Source organism: Aotus nancymaae, unplaced genomic scaffold, assembly GCF_030222135.1.
Source record: "Aotus nancymaae isolate 86718 unplaced genomic scaffold, 86718_ANA_hifiasm-v0.15.2.pri h1tg000108l, whole genome shotgun sequence".
In the NCBI taxonomy this organism is placed as follows: domain Eukaryota; kingdom Metazoa; phylum Chordata; class Mammalia; order Primates; family Aotidae; genus Aotus; species Aotus nancymaae.
In genome coordinates this window covers 29,190,569-29,211,007 of record NW_026988523.1, presented here as the reverse complement: position 1 = coordinate 29,211,007, position 20,439 = coordinate 29,190,569, and the positions used below count along the sequence as shown (strand labels likewise).

The following is a 20,439-nucleotide window of genomic DNA, read 5'->3' as shown; positions in this document are numbered from 1 at the left end:
ATAATGGTAAACACAACTAAAGGAGGTTAAGAGAAATCCCAATCAATTTAATTTCCTTAAGGACAAGGCCAATCTCTTCTGAACATGAAAACTTTGTCCCCACATCGTGGTTTTTACTCATTAAAAGAAAGGATCCACGACTAATTCTAGTGATTGATTGAAACCATCTCAAGTTACTGATTGCATTGAATGTGTCCACCAATTACAAGAGACTGACAGAATGGAAAACGGGGTTCAAGTGTATGTTGTCTACAAGAAACCTACTTTAAATAAGAACACACAGAGATATCTGAAGTGAAGAGATGGGGAAAGATATACCATAGTCACCGTAATCAAAAGAAAACTGGAGTGGCATCTGGGCACTGTGTGAGCCTGTAATCCCAGCACTTTGGCAGGCCGAGGCCAGTGGATCTCTTGAGGTCAGGAGTTCAGGACAAGCCTGACCAACATGGAGAAACCCCATCTCTACTAAAAATACATAATTAGCAGGCCATGGTAGTCCATGCCTTTAATCCCAGCTACTAGGGAGGGTGAGGCAGGAGAATCATTTGAACCTGGGAGACAGATGTTGCACCGAGTCGAGATCACACCAATGCACTCCAGCCTGGGGAACAAGAGTGAAACTGAGTTTCAAAAAAAAAAAAAGAAAGAAAAAGAAAAGAAAAAACTAGAGTAGCTAAATTAATTTGAGACAGAGCCAACTTCAGAGGGAGAAAAATCATGGGGATAAAGAGAATCATTACACAATGATAAAGAGGTCACTTCTCCAGGAAGATACGGCAATCCTTAATAAGTATGCACCTAACAACAGAGCATCTAAATATGAGAAGCAAAAACTGAGAGAACTTCAAGCACAAATAGACAGATTCGCTATTGCAGTGGGAGACTCCAGCATCAGTAATGGACACATCCAGGAGGCAGGAAATTCAATAAAGATATAGTGGAACTGGGTGCCACCATCAGTCACCTGGATCCAAACAACTTTTTAGATAATTTCCTCCAACGAGAGCAGAATACATATTCTTTTTAGGGTCACATGGAATGTTCACCAAGATCCACCACATTCTGGCCCGTAAAACACACTTCAACACATTTAATGGGATAGAAATCATACCAAGTATGCCCTCCAGTCAAAGTATGGAGCTGAAGTAGAAATCAGTAACAGATAGATAGCTGGAAAATCCCCAAACTGGAGGTCAGACAACACACTTCTAATAACATGTGGGTCAAGAAAATGTCTCAAGACAAATGACATATTTTGAGCTTAATGAAAATGAACATACAACTTATAACAAATTTCCGGGTGCAGCAAAATTGGTGCTTAGAAAGAAAGTCAGAATATTCACTGCATATGTTAGCAAAGAAAAAAGATCTCCAATCAAGAATTCAAATTTACACTTCAGGAAACTCAAAAAACAAGAGCAAATTAAATTTAAAGTGAGTGGAAGACAAGATGCTATACAGTTAGAGGAGAAATCAAGGAAATGGAAAAGCAGAAATCAATAGAGAAAAATCAACAAAACCAAAAGCGAGTTCTCTAAAGTCATCAATGAAATCGATAAACGTCTAGCTGGTGAACCAAGAAACAATGAGAGAAGATACAAATTACTAATAACAAAAATAAAAGAAGGTCCTCACTACCGATCTCACGGACATTAAAGGGAGAAGAGATGAAGATTATCAACAATTCTCTGCTCGCAAATATGACGACTTGGATGAATTGGACCAAGTCCTTGAAAGACACAGTCTACCCAACCTCACACAAGGAGAAATAGATAACCTAAATAGATCTCTATCTGTTAATAAAATTGAAGCAACGATCAATAACCTTCCATAACAAAGCAGCAGGTCTAGATGGTTTCAGTATCAAACATTTAAGGGAGAAATGATACCAATTCTCTCTAGAAAACAGAAGCCGAGGGAACACGTTTTAACTCTGGTCTAAGAGGCAAACATTACCCTAGGAGCAAAACCAGACACATGGTTTTGAGCCAGGGTGTTGAACTAGTCTGACTGCTAACCAGCTCCGAAACTCAACCCTGGAAAGAAGTGTAGAAGCGAGAAGGAAACATAGCTTCCGGGGACTGCGAAAAACGGCGAACCTCCCATAGAGACCAAGGCGGGTGTGAACCGGTGTGAAAGTTGATGTTTACGGGTAGGAAAGAGAACAAGATGGAGACAAGTGTTTTCCGTTCTGCTCTTGCTTCTGACTCCATGGCTATGGACCAACTGAGGCTCCTACCGCATCACAGAAGAGATTTGTCAGCGGTTCTGAATCCCCCAATGAGGCAGCTGCCATGTGACATCCTGGGCCCATGTAAGCTTCCCTGAGGAAAAGAGTAGATGGAAACAGGGGAGGACAAACCAGATGATCACGGGGCTTTCCTTTTCCAGGTTTCCTCCCCAGAACTCCAGAGCTAATGATTGTCATGGCCTCCTCACCACGCTGCTTAAAGAGAAGCATGAAAAAGAATCCCCTGGATAGAAGATTTGCCTGTTGGGGTATAAAACAAACAGGGGTGATAGAAATGAGTTTGGGGACATGCTGCTCTCCACTCGGGGCCCAATGATATTTTTGCCAAGACTACCAAGGACTGGGGTCTTTGTGGACAGAAAGGTCCGAAGCCCCTCTCCGCAGCTCTCCTCATTTGCAGGTGGGCTCCTTCCCACACACCTCCCCTTTCCCAAGGCCCTGACAGCTTTTCTATGGGGGCTGTGACCTACCTAAAAGACAGACTGTTATGGTAAGTAAATGTAAAAATCACAGGGCACTGCACTGGCTGGGAATCGAACCCAGGTCTCATGCATGGGAGGCAAGAATTCTACCACTGAACCACCAATGCTACCTGGTTGAAACCTTGTGGCCTTTCCTTGGAAACAGGTAAGCTGTGGACATGGGCTAAGGAGTCAAGATTTTCCCCATGTGGTCTTTGGAAGATGTAACTAGCAGAAAAGACACCCAGACCAAAGGTTCACATTGGAGATTTGTATCAGGCAATACCACAAAGTTATGGCTTTGCTTCAAAACAGCTGACTTCATAAAGCCTTATTCTGAAGTAGGCACTGTACAACCAGATAACAATCCTCTGTAGGAAAACATCAGAAATGCACCCAGTTTCTTGTCTCTGGTCCTGTATCCAGTGGGCGCCTGTGGAAAGTTCTTGCCTCGCTTCTTGATATCTTGTCTTTGCCGTCCCGTGGCTTGGTGCCTCCCAAACCCTTTCCTCCCATCGTTGAGATGAACATCAGCACTTTCCCCAAAAAGGCCTTCAGGACCCAGGGACCTCGGATTGGAAAGCTGGACTCTTGGGACCGTGCCTGGGAAAATCCAGGAGACCTGCTTGATAATTGAACTTCTCTCCGCATAGACGTCTCCAATTCCTGAAAAACACCAGGGATCAGATCTTGCTTTTACCTTCTTATGCCTCAAAGAGACCAAAACAAGAACGAAGAAATGGGCATTTAACCCTAAGATTTCTTTCCTTCATTTCACTCTCGCCACTCACACAAGGAGGCCGGTTCAGGGAAAAACAGTGTATTCTATTCCGATCGATTCTAGGTAGATGCTGGGATATTATTCCTCTAACTAATGTAAAGCGTTCTTTTGCTGTTTGCCTTTATCTGATATCCACGTTTTCACTCTCTTTCTTTTGTTTACAATAAGCCTGATAAAGATTTCCACCACTCTTTTTGTTGGGTGTGTGTTTTCTTTCTGTTTTAAATGTTTTGTTTACAATTTTTACTTTAAGTTCGGGGTACATGTGCAGGGTGTGCAGGTGTGTAACAAAAGTAAATGTGTGCCCTGGCGATTTGCTGCACAGATCATCCCACAGCCCAGGCACTAAGCCCAGCATCCATTAGCTGCTCTTCCTGATGCTCTCCCTCCTCCCAGCCCCCACCCTCTGCAGGCTCCAGTGTGTTGTCCCCACCGCTCAACTCCATGTACCATGTGTTCTCATCATTCAGCTCCCACTTCTAAATGAGAACACGCAGTATTTGGTTTTCTGTTTCTTCATTAGTTTGCTAAGGATAATGTGCACTGCTTTTAATATTTAACCCTTTTCTGTCCATTAAACTGTTAAAGCCAGCATTTCCTTTTCTGTCCAACCTGAGAGATTTAGATCCATTATAATTAGGAGTAATTAGTGTTGTGTTAGAGATGACGGTCATAGATAGATAGTCTCATTCCAACCACCTCATTGTATCATTTCTGTGTTTTTGCTTTGTTTTGACAGTCTCTTTCTGCCTTTCTTAACTAGACAGGTCTGTCTGGGTAAATTTTCTGTTTTCCTGTTGTGTTTGTGAAATTCCTTGTTGCTGCCTAGTTAATGTATTCTCTGAGATCTCAGGTGCACAGGAAGAAGTGAATCCTGTATCTTAGCTCAGGGTACATTATGGTGACCACTCTGAGCAAGGCCCTTACTGTCTTTCCTTCTTTTCTCTGTTTACCCCACTCCCATTCCCTTGTCCTCTTCCAGAAACACGTTCTGAGGAGTTTCGTATATGCTCTTTTATCGCACACTTTCTCTGCCTATTTCATTAAGGGGATGCCTTTGGAAAACGTATGTTATTCTTGGAGAGGGTGTTCAAACAACCTTATAGTATGAGTTGGTTGCCCAAATCCCATTCCATCCTCTTCACTCCATTCTATGTACCATCTTCTCGGCTTTTCTATTCTAATAGTCAAGTTTATGTAAAAAGGGGTTGGGTGGGGGGGAGGTCAAGCCACTATAAAATGGACAGAACACTTGAACAGTGATTGTTCACCAAAGAGGATTTCTTAATGTCCAAATGGCATAAGAAAAGATTCTTGGTATCATTACTCATTCAGGAAACAAATTTAAAATGCCATGGTTCACCATTACATGCCATCAGAATGGCAACATTTGAGACAGAGAAAACCACTAGTGTATAAGAATGCAGAACAAATGTATCTCTTGTTACTGGCAAGAGAATAAAATAGTGTGACCATTCTAAAAGACTGATACTTTCTAATAAAGTTAAAAATACACCTGCTCCATGACCCAGTCATTCCATTAATAAGTTTATATTCAAGGGAAATGAAGGCACAGGTCCATTAAAGGGCCCATAGTAAAGTATTTCTAACAGCTTATTCACAATAGTCCAAAGTAGAAATAGCTCAGCTGTCCATCAGTGGTAATGTATTCATCAGTAACACCAAAAAGCTGAGATACATGCCATAAAGCGGATGCATCTCAAAACCATTGTTGCATTAAAAAAAAAAAAAAACAGACAAAATCAGTATATTTCTTTACGTGAATTTCAAGAAGAAGCAAAAGTAATCCATGGAGACAGACATTGGAAGGGTGACTGCCTAAGTGGGATGGGGTGAGGATGGACTGGAAAGGGGCTCTAAGGACGCGTTGGGCTGGTGAAAACTCTCGTAACTTGGTCGGGTGATGGATTCTTATGTCAAAACACATTGGGCTGTGTACTTAAGATAGGTGCACTTTGGTCTATGTGGGTTATGCTTCAGTCGTTTACTGATAGCACAACAAATAAATAAATAAATAAAAACGAAATTAAAAATTGGGTGTTGGGGAATATCAGTATGTTTAGATTTTATTGTATTGTTTAGTTTTACTTAAAATACCCAGTTGGAGTGCAAACTCTCATCTCTTCTTGTTCATTTCTGATTTGGTCTGAAAAGGCCCCATGGATGTTTGAAATATCTGAGCCAGAAAAACGGGTACAGCCGCATCATGTCAACAGTAAAAGATTCCAGTAAGGCCGACTGAGAGGGAGCTCCTCAGCTTTTGGGTGTTGCACTTGCCAAAGTCCAGCCTTTCAAGATGACCTCCGTGTGCACAGTAGGGGCTCCTTCTATTCTCACCGCACAGAGTCCCGAAGCCACAGAAACGTTGTCAAGTCTCTAGTCGCAGTCAAAGGGCACAGTCTAGGCAGAGGTTAGAGGCGAAAGGGAAAGAAAAACGGAGCCAAAGGCGCGGAAGCAGCTGGCCGCCTTCTTTCAACTGAATGTAGGGCTGCCTCCGCCTTGGAGCCCTAAAGGTCCGCGTAGATTTCATTTTTTCTTGGTGTCTCTCCATTTTTCCTCCCTTCCCCACTGCTGCAATAAAAGAACACTTCTCATCTCTCCCCTGTGCCGTCCTCACCGCTGCACGAAGCTCCTGGGAAGTTTCGTCTCCCGGGTCCAGGCCCCTACCGACTTCCATGCTCTCCCCTCTCCGCCTCGGTGGGGCGGGAGAGAGAAAGGCTGAAAAGCAGAAATTCGGAGAGGCCGGAGAGAACAGAGGAGGTGTGGACGAGGACAGCGAGGCCTCCCGGGAGAGGCGGTGCAGGGAGGCCCAGGCTGCAGCGGAGGAGATGAGAATTGTTCTTGTTACCTGTGAGGATTGCGAGGAAGGAGGGAAAAGCTGAGCGGGCGAGAAAGGGAGAAAAGCGCGAGCACCGTGCGGCTGTCTGGGAACAAAGCGGCCTAATAATCGAAATTTATTGTCGTCGAAATTACTAGAGCAAGCCCCGGCGTCGCCGCTTGGCCTGTGGCTCGCCGTGATCGTATAGTGGTTAGTACTCTGCGTTGTGGCCGCAGCAACCTCGGTTCGAATCCGAGTCACGGCAGTGTCCTTCGTCTGGGCCATCAGCTCCCTTTTGTTCCCCTAACCAAGCGCGTCAGGGGAAGGAAAAGAGACCTCAAGCAGTCACCGATAGGGCGACCTCTGTGTAGATGAGGCGGCGCAGGGGCTGCCGCTTCGCCACGAAGGCGCTCCCGGGCTGTGGGAGCGAGTTCAGGACGGCTGGTCTGACGTGGAGTCCCAGCTGTGTGTCTGGGCGAGGCGGGCGGGGGTGCGCAGGACAAGTGACCGTGTTTGTAGAGGGGGAGGCTAAGAGGCTGTGGCGGGGCGGAGGTGTAGAAAATCTTACCTGGCAGCGGAGACGCTGTGCTCACGAACGTGGTTTTCCCAGGGTGAGCCTCACCAGGTGGACTCTTGATGTGCTGACTCCCGCGATTTTCCCCAAATGTGAGAACCGCGCCTGCATAATTTGTGGTAGTGGTGCCTGTGTTCGCGCTTTCCCCTGAATTCTTGCGGTGTAGAAAGCAGATTGTACGCAATAGACTACTCTTAGTTTCGACCGGGTTACGCCCTGTACGGGATCCTAAGTGTTCCCCTCGCAGGCAGGAGACTATGAAATAGGAAGTAACGCGTTGCTGTCCTTACTGTTGGCAAAGTTGGAAGCCTCAGCCGTGGTGAGGTTGTTTAACAAAAGCTATCTAGCGCGGTGGCCGCAGAGCTCTTCCCTTTCTACGTGGGGCTGCTTTGGGCAGAGATCGGTCCATGGTCTCCAGCCTCTTGGGTTCTCACGCTCTGTGAAAATCTTCGTGTTTTTCCGCAGCCTCTGGAGTTACCTTTCACACAGCCTCTGCTTCTAACCGCAGCCCCCACAGGCCTTTATAGGATTTCTGTGCTGGGGGAATGTGTTCTCACCTCATAGAGCTAGGTAGAAACTGTACACAGACTAGCTCTGTTGTTTGGGATGAAAGCGGGCTCTGGGGCTCTCAGTGCCCCCATTCGGTTGTAGACATAACACGCTTACTTTGTGGAGGGGAAGAGCTCTCCCGGCGCCCAGGTGCCCTTCCTCGTATTCACCGAGGCCCGCAGGTCACAACCGCAGTCTCACCTGTCGGCAGGATGCACTGCCATCTACCCCAACTACCCGAACCACCCAGCAATAAAATGAGACACATTACAGAAACATGAGATCGCATGAATAATCTCAAAAACATTATGCTGAGTGATGAAAACAGTGCATCCTGTGTGGCGCCATCAAGGTGAATTTCTAGAACAGGTAAAACTAACCTGTATAGTGACAGAAACTACGTCATTGATCACTGGGGTCAAGGAAGTGGGGGGACTGACTGCAAAGGGCACAAGAGGACCTTTCGGAGTAATAGACATGTCATCAAACTTGAAATGGATGCATCGTACCAGACTCAACTCACACTTTAATCAATCTGATTGTAAAACGTCATAAGAAAACCCTCCAAATCTTAATGTCTTTTACTTAATTTATTGTTTGTTTAGCCTTAGAAGATTCCTTTAGAAAAGTGTCTAACTGTGATAGGGAGTTCAGGGATTTCTTCATTTCTGTTTCTGTCTCTTCGTCTGCAGTTAAGTTCATGCACTGTAAAATGGAATATGTGTAAAACAGAGTCTAAGCTTAATTTTATAAGAGCATATACATATGTTTATATATATATTCTGAGAGTATACGTGTTATATATAACGTATATATATATATCTTTCTTTATTGTTTTTTCTTTTGTTTGACCTGGAGGGGACAGTCTAGCTACAATATACATTCTTCTCTTCGTAGGTGTAGCTGAAGAACAGACTCCATCAGTTCCTACTATTAGGAAAAGTCATTCTGGAACTTAAGCTAATCAAAAATTGAACGTATTTCTGCATTTTATGTACTGTTAGTATAGTCTATGCTTAGCATGTATAATTGTTTTTTTAAATGGACAAGAGCTTAAAAATGATTTGGAAGAGAAGTATGTATGTATGTTAACAGTAATTAATTCCAGGTGGTTGAATATGGATGGCCAGTTATCTACTTCTTCATCGTTTTTAAACATATTTTTAAATGGAAAATCCTCAATGGCCAGGAAGTGAAAGAACAGATTAGAAATGGAAGAAAGAGTGTGGGGCAGGTGAGAGGGAAACGTAAAGGGAGGACAAACCCAGTTCTGGCAGGAATCGTGTTTAAGTTGAAGGTATCTGGGGGGCAGTTGTTGGGAGAAGAAGGATATGGGGGAGGTAGAAGAATCATGAAAATATTTAGACAGTGTACTGCCTGTCATATCATTCCTCCTCCTTTTGCATTTCTTCAAAAGAAATACACAGACTTACATTTCTTTTTTTTTTTTTTTTTTTTGAGACGGAGTTTCGCTCTTGTTACCCAGGCTGGAGTGCAATGGCGCGATCTCGGCTCACCGCAACCTCTGCCTCCTTGGTTCAGTCAATTCTCCTGCCTCAGCCTCCTGAGTAGCTGGGATTACAGGCACGGGCCACTGTGCCCAGCTAATTTTTTGTGTTTTTAGTAGAGACGGGGTTTCACCGTGTTGACCAGGATGGTCTCGATCTCTTGACCTCGTGATCCACCTGCCTCGGCCTCCCAAAGCGATGGGATTTACAGGCGTGAGCCACTGTGCCTGGCCGCAGACTTACATTTCTTTTCAAGGATGCTTGCCTTTTGTGTTTCTCTTTTATTAGTGTAACAGCTAGTAGGTTTATCTTGCCCATTGCCCAGAAAAGCCAATGGAGCAGAGAACAGCAGGCTTTCTGCAGTAGAGAAAGAATTTAATAAACGCAGAGGCAGCTAAGTGACCAGGACAGGGTTCATTATTACTCAAATCTGCCTCCCCCAAAATTCAGAGGCTAGGGTTTTATTTTTTGTGTTTTGTTTTGTTTTGGTTTTGGAGAGTTTTGCAGGCAAGGAGCTAGGGAATGAGGAAAGTTGATTAGTTGGGTTGGGGATGAAATGACAGAATCAGAGCTTGTTTACTTGTACTGAGTCAGTCCCTGGGTGGAGGCCACAGGACCAGATGAGCCAGTTTACCTGTCTGTTTGTGCCAGCTAGTCCATCACAAGGCAGGGTCTGAAAAATACGTTGAACACCAATCTTAGGTTTGACACTAATGATGTACTCTAACAGGCACAACTGGGGAGCTTAGGACTCTTCTGGCTTCTGGCTGGTGTCCTGAGCCTAATTTGTTAGCTTTGCTAAGGATGTCTGATCCCCAAGAAAGGAAGAGGTTTGTCTCGGGAAGGGACTATCATTTTTTCACACTTAGACTTGAAACTAAAGTCCTCCCATAATTAGCCTGGCCTATGCTCAGCAATGGACAAGGGCAGCTTGGAGGTTAGAAGCAAGGTGCAGTCAGTTAAGTCAGAGTTCTTTCACAGTCATAGTTTTCCTATGTCAGGCTTTTCTCACCGTCATAAGTTTTGTGAGGGTGGTTTTGATAGGTGCAGTAGAAACGCAGTGGTTCTGAGAATGTCTTCTGGAGCCAGGCTGCCTTCACTTCAAATTCCTTTCAAATCCTCCTTTCCTGGCTGAGTGACTCTGGGCAGGTTAATTAGCATCTTTGTGCATCTGTTTTCTCATACGGAAGATGAAGATGGTGGTGTGACTTCAGCCTTAGGTAAGGATGCAATGAGTAAACATATGCACACTCATCAGCTGTGCCTCACATGTGGCACTTTGCATGTCAGGCACAGGTGATGAGTGTGCATGTGTTACTCATGCGCGTGTTAGCTCTTGTGTTTTGCCTGCAACGCTGCATGAAGAGCAGATGTGATGAAAACCATTTATATTGAAGTCACCCCAGTGATACTTTCCAGTGGCCGTGCACCCTCCCAGGGAGACTGCAGCAATCCTCTCACCAGCAGTGATCTCCTGGGGTGGGAGGTCCCAGGAACGCCCCTCAGTCTCCAGCAGGTTTGACCCTCAAGGAGCTTAAGGGAATGAGCTTTAGAAGTATTTCTATCTGGGAGGAACTGGCAGTTGATTAGCTAGGTTCACTGCTGAGACCCTTACAGCAAAAGACAGACTAACAAGAGAAGAACATATGTATTTATTTAATGTAAGTTTTACATGACGGGAGCACCTTCAAAAGGAAATGAAGCCCATGGAAACAGCTAAACCTCTGGGGTTTTTTTAGCACTAGGTTTTATGAAGAGTGAATAGTCATGGAGAACTACGATAAGACAAAAAAGTATGATCTAACAGTAACAAACTGGGGAAAACGTGGCCAGGCCTCTGTGTTCAGGCTCTTCTCTGTGTCCCTGAGTCTTCAGACTCAAGGATACACATTTCCTCTGGGTACAGAGACGGCACCTCTCACATGACAGCCTTGTGATCGGCTTCAGGGAAGAAGGGCAGAGGGAGAGTGACAGTGGCCTTCCTGCTTCTGCTGTTTTCTCAAATCCCTTCAGCATAAAATATTTTCTCAAGTTCCTTTAGCATAAAATATTCAATACACCATGTATGTAAGCGTGCCATAAATGCTCAATAATTGCCATCTGTTATTATTTTCATCAGTAACATAATCTGATTAATCAGTATTGTCTATTTTTAATGAGGAAAAATGCATAAGGTCACATACATGACCTTATTTAAAGTTCAGAACAACCAAGGAAATGAGTAACCTGTGGCGAGCAGGAGCAGTTCCCTGGCGCAAAAGGAAGATCGGCATTCAAGGTATACCAGATAGAAGAGCTGCAGTAGGAGGAGAGAGAGGAAGAGGAGTCCCCCGGGTGGGATGCAGAAAGCTGGCTGGATAGCTTCCGTGGAGAAAGGGCGCTCCTGCTCCACAAGCCTCCCTGCGACCGACCGCAGGCCTCGCCTCAGGTCGCCTTCTTCTAGGAAGACGGCGCCCTTGTTTCCTCTGGACTCTGTTGAGATGCCGCAAAGCTTATTGTCCTGGTGCATTTCTCCTCTCCCCAAGGCTCTCCGAAGGAAGGAAGGAAGGGCCGACGCAAGCTTCACCCCGAAGTGGTTAAGCTGCAGAGCCCCGGCTTCCGCGGGAGCTTTTCCCGAGTGTCTCTCCTGGGTAAGAGTGGGTCCTACAGGATAATGCCTCCCGTTCCCTGAGGAGCAGTGGGGGAGATGCCCACGTGGCCAGCTCCCTGAGCCACGCGACCCAGCCCCTCTAGCAGGAGCAAGGAGTCCTGGGCCCTCAGCCAGCCCCCTGGACTAGCTGTGCCAAGAGAAGCAGCAAGGGGGCGGGGGGAGGGGGGTGGTCTTTCCACCTCAGGGTCTCTGTCCTCCTAGGGTTAGGAGATGTGCATACAACTCCCTCTCCAAGTGCTGGAGAGGAGGCTAGGTCTTTCCCCCGGGCTGGGGGCCTTGCTGTCCCAAGGACAGCTGGGGAGGAAGAGGAGGCAGAGGCAGAAGAGGAAGCCGGCTGAGATGTGTGAAGCAGGTCTGGCTATACAGCGGGTAGGGAGAGGGCGCGCGGGACCCAGGAGCCTCCGTGCAAAGCCAGGCCTCAGGAGCAGCCGCCTTGTTCCTGGAAGACATAAGCTCCTTGTTCCTGGAAGACCTGGCTCCAGAAGACATTCTCAGAACCACTGCGTTTCTACTGCACCTATCAAAACCACCCTCACAAAACTTGTGACAGTGAGAAAAGCCTGACATAGGAAAACTATGACTGTGAAAGAAATCTGACTTAACTGACTGCATCTTGCTTCTAACCTCCAAAGACCTTCGCGCCTGATGGGAAAGTGACGTCTCCCATGCTTCCCACCACGCACGCCTTGTGTTCTTTCTCCTGCTAGTGTCTGGCCGCCGGCCTGCGGGGGCTGAGGCTGCCGCGGTTCCACGCTGGGTGGGCGCTGCCCATCCCTGAGCCAAGAGCTGCGCTTGGAGGCGGGAGGCGGGGAGTCGGGAGTCATGTGCAGGCCCGGAGGAGACCCAAGCTCTGGGTCAGGGCTTTTTTGTCAATATCCAAGTTCAGCGTGTAAAAGACAGAGCTCATATCTGTCTGTTGGTGAGCTTCAGTGAGAACACCAAGGAAGCGCCCTCAAGATCCCTAGGAGGTCGGCAAAGGGTCCCTGGAGCGATATCCCCGTCAGCGGTGAGCCAAGGCAAGTCAGGAGAGTGCAGGAACCCAGCCGCGAGGTGGCACAAACACCATGGCCTTCGAGGGCCGGTGTGGGGAAATTGCAGGGGTCAGTGCGGCCGAAGTGCAGTGGACTAGCCTCGTCCAGGGAGAACCCCCTTCCTGACCACGTTCTGTCCCCTGCCAGGTAAGGGGAGAGGAGGGACAGCACAGCCTCCTGTCCCCTGGCTGGACGCTCATGGTCACCACCTTCCTCTGCCCATCAAGTCCATCGCCATTCTTCCAAACCACTCTCCGCCAAAGATTCCACCGACAGTCACACACAGGACAACACAGGCCTCCTTTCAGCAGCGGCTCCCCTTCCGCAGCCATGGCGCCCTCTCACTCGCGCGGTTCTGGTTGCGGAGTCTGAGCATTTCACCACCCTCGCTCACACCTGCCTTCTGCTCAGGGCACCGGGAACAGTTTTCCATTTGTGCCTACTCCACCTGCTGTCTTTGTTGGGTCAGAGAACATCGCCTCCCTCCACCGCTCAATCAGCAAACGAGGGCCCCCGCCCAGCCCGCACCCCGGGCGCTTGAGGAGCTGGGTTGCGGAGAGCAAAAGGGAGCTGATGGCCCAGACGAAGGACACTGCCGTGACTCGGATTCGAACCGAGGTTGCTGCGGCCACAACGCAGAGTACTAACCACTATACGATCACGGCGAGCCACAGGCCAAGCGGCGACGCTGGGGCTTGCTCTAATAATTTTAACATCAACAGATTTCGATTATTAGGCCGCTTTGTTCCCAGACAGCCGCACGGTGCTCGCGCTTTTCTCCCTTTCTTGCCCGCTCAGCTTTTCCCTCCTTCCCCGGAATCCTCACAGGTAACAAGAACAATTCTCATCTCCTCCGCTGCAGCCTGGGCCTCCCTGCACCGCCTCTCCCGGGAGGCCTCGCTGTCCTCGTCCACACCTCCTCTGTTCTCTCCGGCCTCTTTGAATTTCTGCTTTTCAGCCTTTCTCTCTCCCGCCCCGCCGACCCAAGCCGAGTTAAGCCAGGGGAGCCCAAGCCAGCAGAGGGTCGGGTGAAGGCGGAGCCAAGAGGGGGAAGAGCCATCGCGGGAGTCCCCAGGCGTTCTGCTTCCCGTGGGACCCAGGCGGCTCGGGCCCAGGGAGTCGCGGACCCGGGCGTTTCCTGGGACTCTGGCTCTGACACAGGCCAGGAACAACACAGAGCGAAGGCCACAGGGCTGCCCTTTTAGCTTCAGAATCACCCAATGCACGGGTTTCAACAGAAGCCGGCAAGATGCTTGCTGTCTCCGGTTTTCCGAGGCTTTGGAGCCTGCACGAGCGTTCTGCAGAAGGCGCGGCTCCGCCTAGCGCTGGATGGGTGCTTGCTCTGCACGGTGAGGCCGCACTGCAACGCCACTATTGTGTGGTGCGGTCGGCTGGTGTGCTTGCTTTCAACTCCAGAGGTGTGTGGTTCGAGTCCGTATCGGGGATGTGTCTTGCATTTTAAAAATGCTTAAGCCTCTGGCAGCTTTCTTCTATCCAGCACATCCTCTCATGGAGAGGCAGAGCGAGACCAACTTTACCCTCCTCTCCTCTGTATCTCGCGTAGGACATGAGGACATAAATCAAGGGCGGAGGAGGAGTGGGCCGCTCCCCCACTCAGGGTGTCAACAGAGGTCAGTCAGATGAGAAACCTGGATTTCTACACACACCTGGCTGCAATGAGATGGCACCGGTCCCCTTCTCCTGCAGAAGCAGAGTCAAAAAAGGTAGTTAAAAAAGAAGCTTTCGGGAGGCTGAGGCAGGAGAATTGCTTGAACCCAGGAGGCAGAGGTTGAGGTGAGCCGAGATCGCGCCATTGCACTGCAGCCTGGGTTAACAAGAGCGAAACTCCGACTCAAAAAAAAAAAAAAACAACGAAGGTTTCAATAAGATTGTGAGTCTGATAACATAATAGCTGAAGTCCAAGTCTCAACTGAAAATCATTTATCTTACCAAGAACCAGGAAAATCTCTTTACCCTCCCAGTTTATAATTGTTGAATGAAATAGACAGCAAATACACACTGGCAATGAAGTGAGAGTGTTGGGATTGTCTGTGAAACTACCTCAAAAGGTCTCACTTTCCTGTTGTTATCAGAGTCAGGAAGGGGAAGAGGAAAAAGACAAGGCTGAAAACACTTAAAGAAGCAAATGGCTGACAACTTCCCATGTTTGGCAAGAGACATTAACCTACAGGCTCAAGAAGCTGTAAGAACCCCAAATGGGATAAAACCGAAAGAGGTCTACGGCAAGACACATGAAAAAGTAAAACGTTGGAAACTAAAGGCAAAGAAAATATTGACGGCAACAGAGAAAGGAGACACCTTACCTAGAAAGGAAAAACGATTCCAGTGATGATGGAGTTTTCATCAGAAACCATGGAGGCAGGAAGAAGTTGTGCGATGCTTTTCATGCCGTGAAAGAAAATGATTGTCAGCCCAGACTGCTCTGTCCAGCAGAAATAGCTTTCAAGAATTAAGGAAAAGATCAAAAGAGTTTCAAATTAAGAAAAGCTAAGGGAATCGCTCACTCTAAAAGAAAGAATAAAGGGAGTTCTCTAGACAGAAAGAAAATGAAATGATTAAAGAAGGAACCTTGGGATATAGAACGAATGAAAGAAAGGAAAAGGAAGGAAGGAAGGAAAAGAAAGAAAAAAAAAGGAAGGAAGGAAGGGTAAGCAAAGTAGGCCTTTCTGTGCTTGATGGTTTCAGAAAAAGATCATAGCACCATTCGATGTGGTTCTATCATCTCTCCATAAAGAAAATGTTTGAAACAATTATAAACTGGGAGGGTAAAGAGACCTACAAGGGAGGTAACTTGTCTATCGTTCACTTGAATTGGCAAAACAATGACATCAGTATACTGTGTGGTAAGATACAGATGCACAGACACATAAATGTATATACCTGGAAAAACTGAGAAGGCTTTACAAACAGATATACTCAGAAACACTATGGAGAAGGCAAACTCAATTCTCAAAGATGTTCAAGTCACCACAGGAAAGTAAGAAAATGAAAGCATATCCAGAAAACAAAACCAGAGGGAACAAACAGAAAAGGAAAAATAAAATGGCAGACTTAAGCCCTCCCATATCAGTCATCACAATATCAATGGCCTAAGTACACTAATTAAAAGACACAGATTAGCAGAGTAGGTTAATGGACATGACCCAACTGCCTCCTGGCTACAAAGAGACCACCTTCAAATATGACGCTACAGGGAAGTTGAAATCAAAAAGATGGAAAAAGATATATCATGCAAACATTAGCCAAAGGAATGCAAGACTGGCTATGTTGATGCCGCATATAGTATATTTCAGAACAAAGAAACTAATCAGAGGCAGAGAGGGATATTATATAATGATGAAAAGACTGATTCACCAACCCCTCCCCTGACAAAAATCATCAATGTCTATGCAACAACAATTGAAAATACTGAACAGAAAACTAGACAAATCCACACATATAACTGTACACTTCAATATCCACCTTTCTCAACAGTTTATACAACAACACACAGAAAATCAACAAGAATATAAAAACCCAACAACCAAATCAACCAGTGGGACTTAAATTGACAATTTTAGAACACCCAACCACACCAGAATGCACATTATTAGGGGATACATTTTGCTAGCCCTCCCAAATTCATATGTTGAAATTAGAACATTATTAGCCACTAGTAATATGCTAACTAAAACCACACTGAGAAATTGCTACATACCTGTCAGAATGGGCAAAATAAAAGCGTGACCACTTCAACTGCTGGCAATAATTCCGAGAAAGCAGGATCACTCATACATTGCTGGTGGGAATGTAAAATGTTACTGCCTGCTCTGGAGAATATCTGTATAGTTTTTACTTTTAAAACTATATGTGCAACTACTATACCACGTACGAATTGCATTCCCTGCATTTAGCACAGAAAAATAGAATCTTATCTTCACACAAAACTCATATACTAGAATTTATAGCAGCCTTGTTTTTAATAGCTCAAACTGGGGAAGCAACGTATAGACGACTTTCATGAGGTGAATGGTTAAACAAACTGTGATATATATCCGTAGCATCAAATAGCCCTCAATAATTTTTTTTAAAGAACAAACTATTGATACCCACAATAACCTGGATGAATCTCCACAGAATTATTCTAAGTGGACAAAGGGTAATCCCAAAGGTTACATGTAGGATTCCATTATGTAACATTCTTGAAATGAATGAATTATAGCAATTGACAGTAGATTAGTAGTTGCCAGGAGTTAAGTAAGAAAGGAGGAGCAGCACTGAAGAGACGGGGTGGTGTTTATAAAAGGGCAGCGTGATGAATCCTGGTGTTGATAGAAATGGTCTGTATCTTGCTTGTATCGACGTCAATCTCCTGGCGCTGTGGCATTTGCAAAAGATTTGCAATATTTGCAAATACTACCATTTTGAAAATATTACCAAGATGTTACCATTGGAGGAAACTAAGGGGTACAAGGGATCTCTTTTTTCTCCCTGAGTTCTTAAGATTGTATGTGAATTATTTCAAAGTAAAATTCACTTAAAATAACCTGTGTATTTCTCCTTGTTTGATCATGTCTTTGGTTAGAAAACACTAAGGTGACAATTTTTTCCCAACATCTTTTATTTTCTTGAAGACATTTTTAACAAAAGCTGTTCTTAAGACTTATCCTAAATGTGTAACATTTCTACTAATCTTTATTGTTCTTCTTTGAGAACCCTCCAGGATTTCGTTTTATTTATTTTATACCTTTCAAAAGCATAGAGACAAAAACCGCAACAGGTCCAAGTTCTCCAGACAAAGAAAACAAGCAGGACACATACATACACACAAACTCACACACACACACAAACTCACACTCACACGCACAAACTCACACACACATACAAACTCACACACTCACACATGCAGAAACAGAGAAGTCCAAGGTCTACACTGAGTAAGCTGTAGACCCAGGAGAGTCGAATATAGTTCACCACCAAGTCCAAGGCCCGAGGCAGAAGACTGCTTCCCCAGCTCAAAAAAGTGAAGCAGAAAGACGACTTTCTTACCCTTTCACTCTATTCAAGCCTTTCATTGGTTGGATGAGGCCCACTCATACTGGAGAGGACATCTGCTTTACTCCGTTTACTGATTCAAATGTCGATCTCGCCCAGAAACACTCAGAGACAAAGTGAGAAATAATGTTAGCCAAATACGCGGGCCACCCTTACCCAAATTGACACAAAAATTAACCTTCACAAATACTCTCAATAAAAGTGACTAATCAATGTAGCATCACGTCCCACCTGTTTATCTCATGACAATTAATATATTCCAGTGTAACACTGGCTTCCTTTCGGTTACAGTAGCAACATGCAGACGTTTCATTTAAAGTGAGGCTAATTTTGACGTTATGGAGTCTCTGCCCACCCCTACCTACCATTGCCACCAGTGGATTATCATTTTCCTGTGACTTTCTTTTACAAAATATCAGTAAGTGCTATAGTCTGCTAATGTAAGTTTGAATTTCATCCTGGCTGCAGAAATCACTTTCCATTTTGACAAAGCCTGGAAATATTTGTGTTCATCTCCTTGAATATGGGTAATGGACACCTATTGCTGGGCCCAGTCTCAATCTCATAGCTTTCTTTCTTTTCATTCAGGTCTCAATAGATATGCCTGGGCTGCCTGAAAGCCACTGAAAATGGCCCGTGGCTTGTCCATCTAACAGACTCCAGTAAAATCCAGGCCATGGAATAGGGGGATGGAAAGGGAGAACCACCAAACTCAGCACGCAATGACTCAGTTTGAACCTCTGGGCTAAGAGATGACCAGACTCTCTCATGGCTTCTAGCAGCATAAGACTGTCCTGCGGATGACCCTAGGCTTTCATTACAATCCCTACCCAAGAAAGCTCAAGGCTGCCAGGGGAACTAGCTTTAGTTCTAGCCCATACCTGCTGGTGATGGTGGGCTCAGGATCTCCCTTCCTCATGGCACTTATTAAGAAGGGAATCCTTCCTCCATCCCTTTGAGACGTGTGTGTATCTCCTAGAAGCTCCAGTGTGTCTTTCCCTGGGATCTGGAAGCCATTCATTTGAGCTGTGATCCTCAGGAAGGACTGAGCCTCTGTTTTCCAGTCTCTGTGGGAAGTTAGAATCCTAACTTCTAATATGATCAGCTAGCAGACACAGCTCACCTGATGAGGAAGAAGTTTGCAGTCATCAACCTTTTGTAATGTTTCACTTGTGTCCTGCCCGGCCCTCTCCCCTGCCTCCCTCTCCTCTTAGAATGCCATCACCTCTGCACCAATCGGAACAGAGCTCAGCCCCTTCCTCTATGGTCAGTAGTTACTGAATAAAATCCATTGTCACTGCTTTGACTAATGTCTAGCTTTATCTTTGACAAAATAACTGTGAGTGATTGTTTTAGTGACACAGCAGCTGCAGAGAGAGGCACAGACGTGGCAGGAGAGGGAGGGATCACCTGACCCTTCTCAGTTCATAGGCATCTATTCCTGCTGGTGTTTATGAGCCTGAGACTTGGCTGGGCTGCCCTGGGGCATCTCTCCATGGCTCTGCAGCAAGACTTGGATAGGCTGCTGGTGACACTTGGTGCAGCCACAGACACCTTTAAAGATACCATTAAGGGTTCAAAAGAAAATGAAAAGAAACACAGAAAACCTGATTTTGAAAGTTGTTGGCTCGCCCCTTCCCCCTCGAGGGTTTGTGATTTGCTGTGTGATGTTGGTGGGACTGCAGTTGAGCACAACACCTGCTCTAATATTTGGCAGTTTCTCACTGAGTTAAGCTGACCCTATAAAAAGCAAATTTACTTTTCTTGATTACCCCCATTAAAATGAACAATACATCCAACAAGCCTTCTACCAAAAATGCTCTTAGTAACCTCATTTTTATACTAAGGAAAAACTAGGTACAACACAAATCTTCATCTACAGAAAAATTTAATGCCGACTGTTACATAGTCATAAAACAATCCCAGAAGTTCACTTTATAACATCAAAACCAGGAACCCACATTGATGCCACTGATAGAAAAAAATCATGACATAAAAATGAGACAGATGAGAGCAAGAGGGGAGGAAGGCAGAGAGAGAGAGAGAGAGAGAGAGAAAGAGAGGGGGGGAGAGAGAGAGAGAGAGAGAGAGAGAGAGAGAGAGAGAGAGAGAGAGAGAGAGAGAAACTGCTAATAGCAGTGGGTAAAAGCCAAAAGAGCTCAATTTCTATCATGATATTCAATCGAAGAATTGAAGGAACATGAGCCGATAGCTCTAAGGGTCCAGGTCTGCACAAGGTGCCTGCTGGGTGCAGGGTTCTGTCGGCTCCAACAATGTATCTCAGATGAGCTAATTGTTACGGACATGGCCCCTGCAAAAATCTATCAAAGAATAATAAGGGGATAGCTATTTGCATGCGAATTTATCATTGTATGCATGGGAAAACGGGCATTAGAATTGTTTTCAAATGAAAGCGAAACTAAGATTTATGAAGAAAAGAGGAAGGGGAGAAGAAAAACAGGATATATATATATTTTTTCTCAGAATATATATATAAGCATATACATATATGTGCTTTTATATAAGTGAGCTTAGACTCTATTTTTATTTTACAAATATTCAATTTTACAGTGCATGAACTTAACTGCAGACAAAGAGACAGAAACAGAAATGAATTCCTGAACTCCCTATCACAGTTAGAGAGACACTTTGGACTTTTTACAATCAAGTTGATTAAGGTGTGAGTTGAGTCTGGTACGATGCATCCATTTCAAGTTTGATGACATGTCTATTACTC

General features: G+C 45.5%; 1 protein-coding gene and 4 non-coding genes across 5 annotated transcripts in view; 3 read left to right on the top strand and 2 right to left on the bottom strand.

Annotated features, from left to right (window-relative positions):
• The window catches only part of LOC105711518 (uncharacterized protein C22orf42-like), a 248,132-nt gene that overhangs the window by 120,812 nt on the left and 106,881 nt on the right, over nucleotides 1–20,439 (top strand). The window lies entirely within an intron of this gene.
• TRNAG-CCC (transfer RNA glycine (anticodon CCC)) lies at nucleotides 2,773–2,843 on the bottom strand. Its single transcript has one exon. It is a non-coding gene; the product is annotated as a tRNA-Gly (tRNA).
• Nucleotides 6,529–6,600, top strand: TRNAH-GUG (transfer RNA histidin (anticodon GUG)). The gene has a single exon. It is a non-coding gene; the product is annotated as a tRNA-His (tRNA).
• LOC135272409 (U1 spliceosomal RNA) lies at nucleotides 6,896–7,059 on the top strand. The gene has a single exon (XR_010340562.1). It is a non-coding gene; the product is annotated as a U1 spliceosomal RNA (small nuclear RNA).
• Nucleotides 13,241–13,312, bottom strand: TRNAH-GUG (transfer RNA histidin (anticodon GUG)). The gene has a single exon. It is a non-coding gene; the product is annotated as a tRNA-His (tRNA).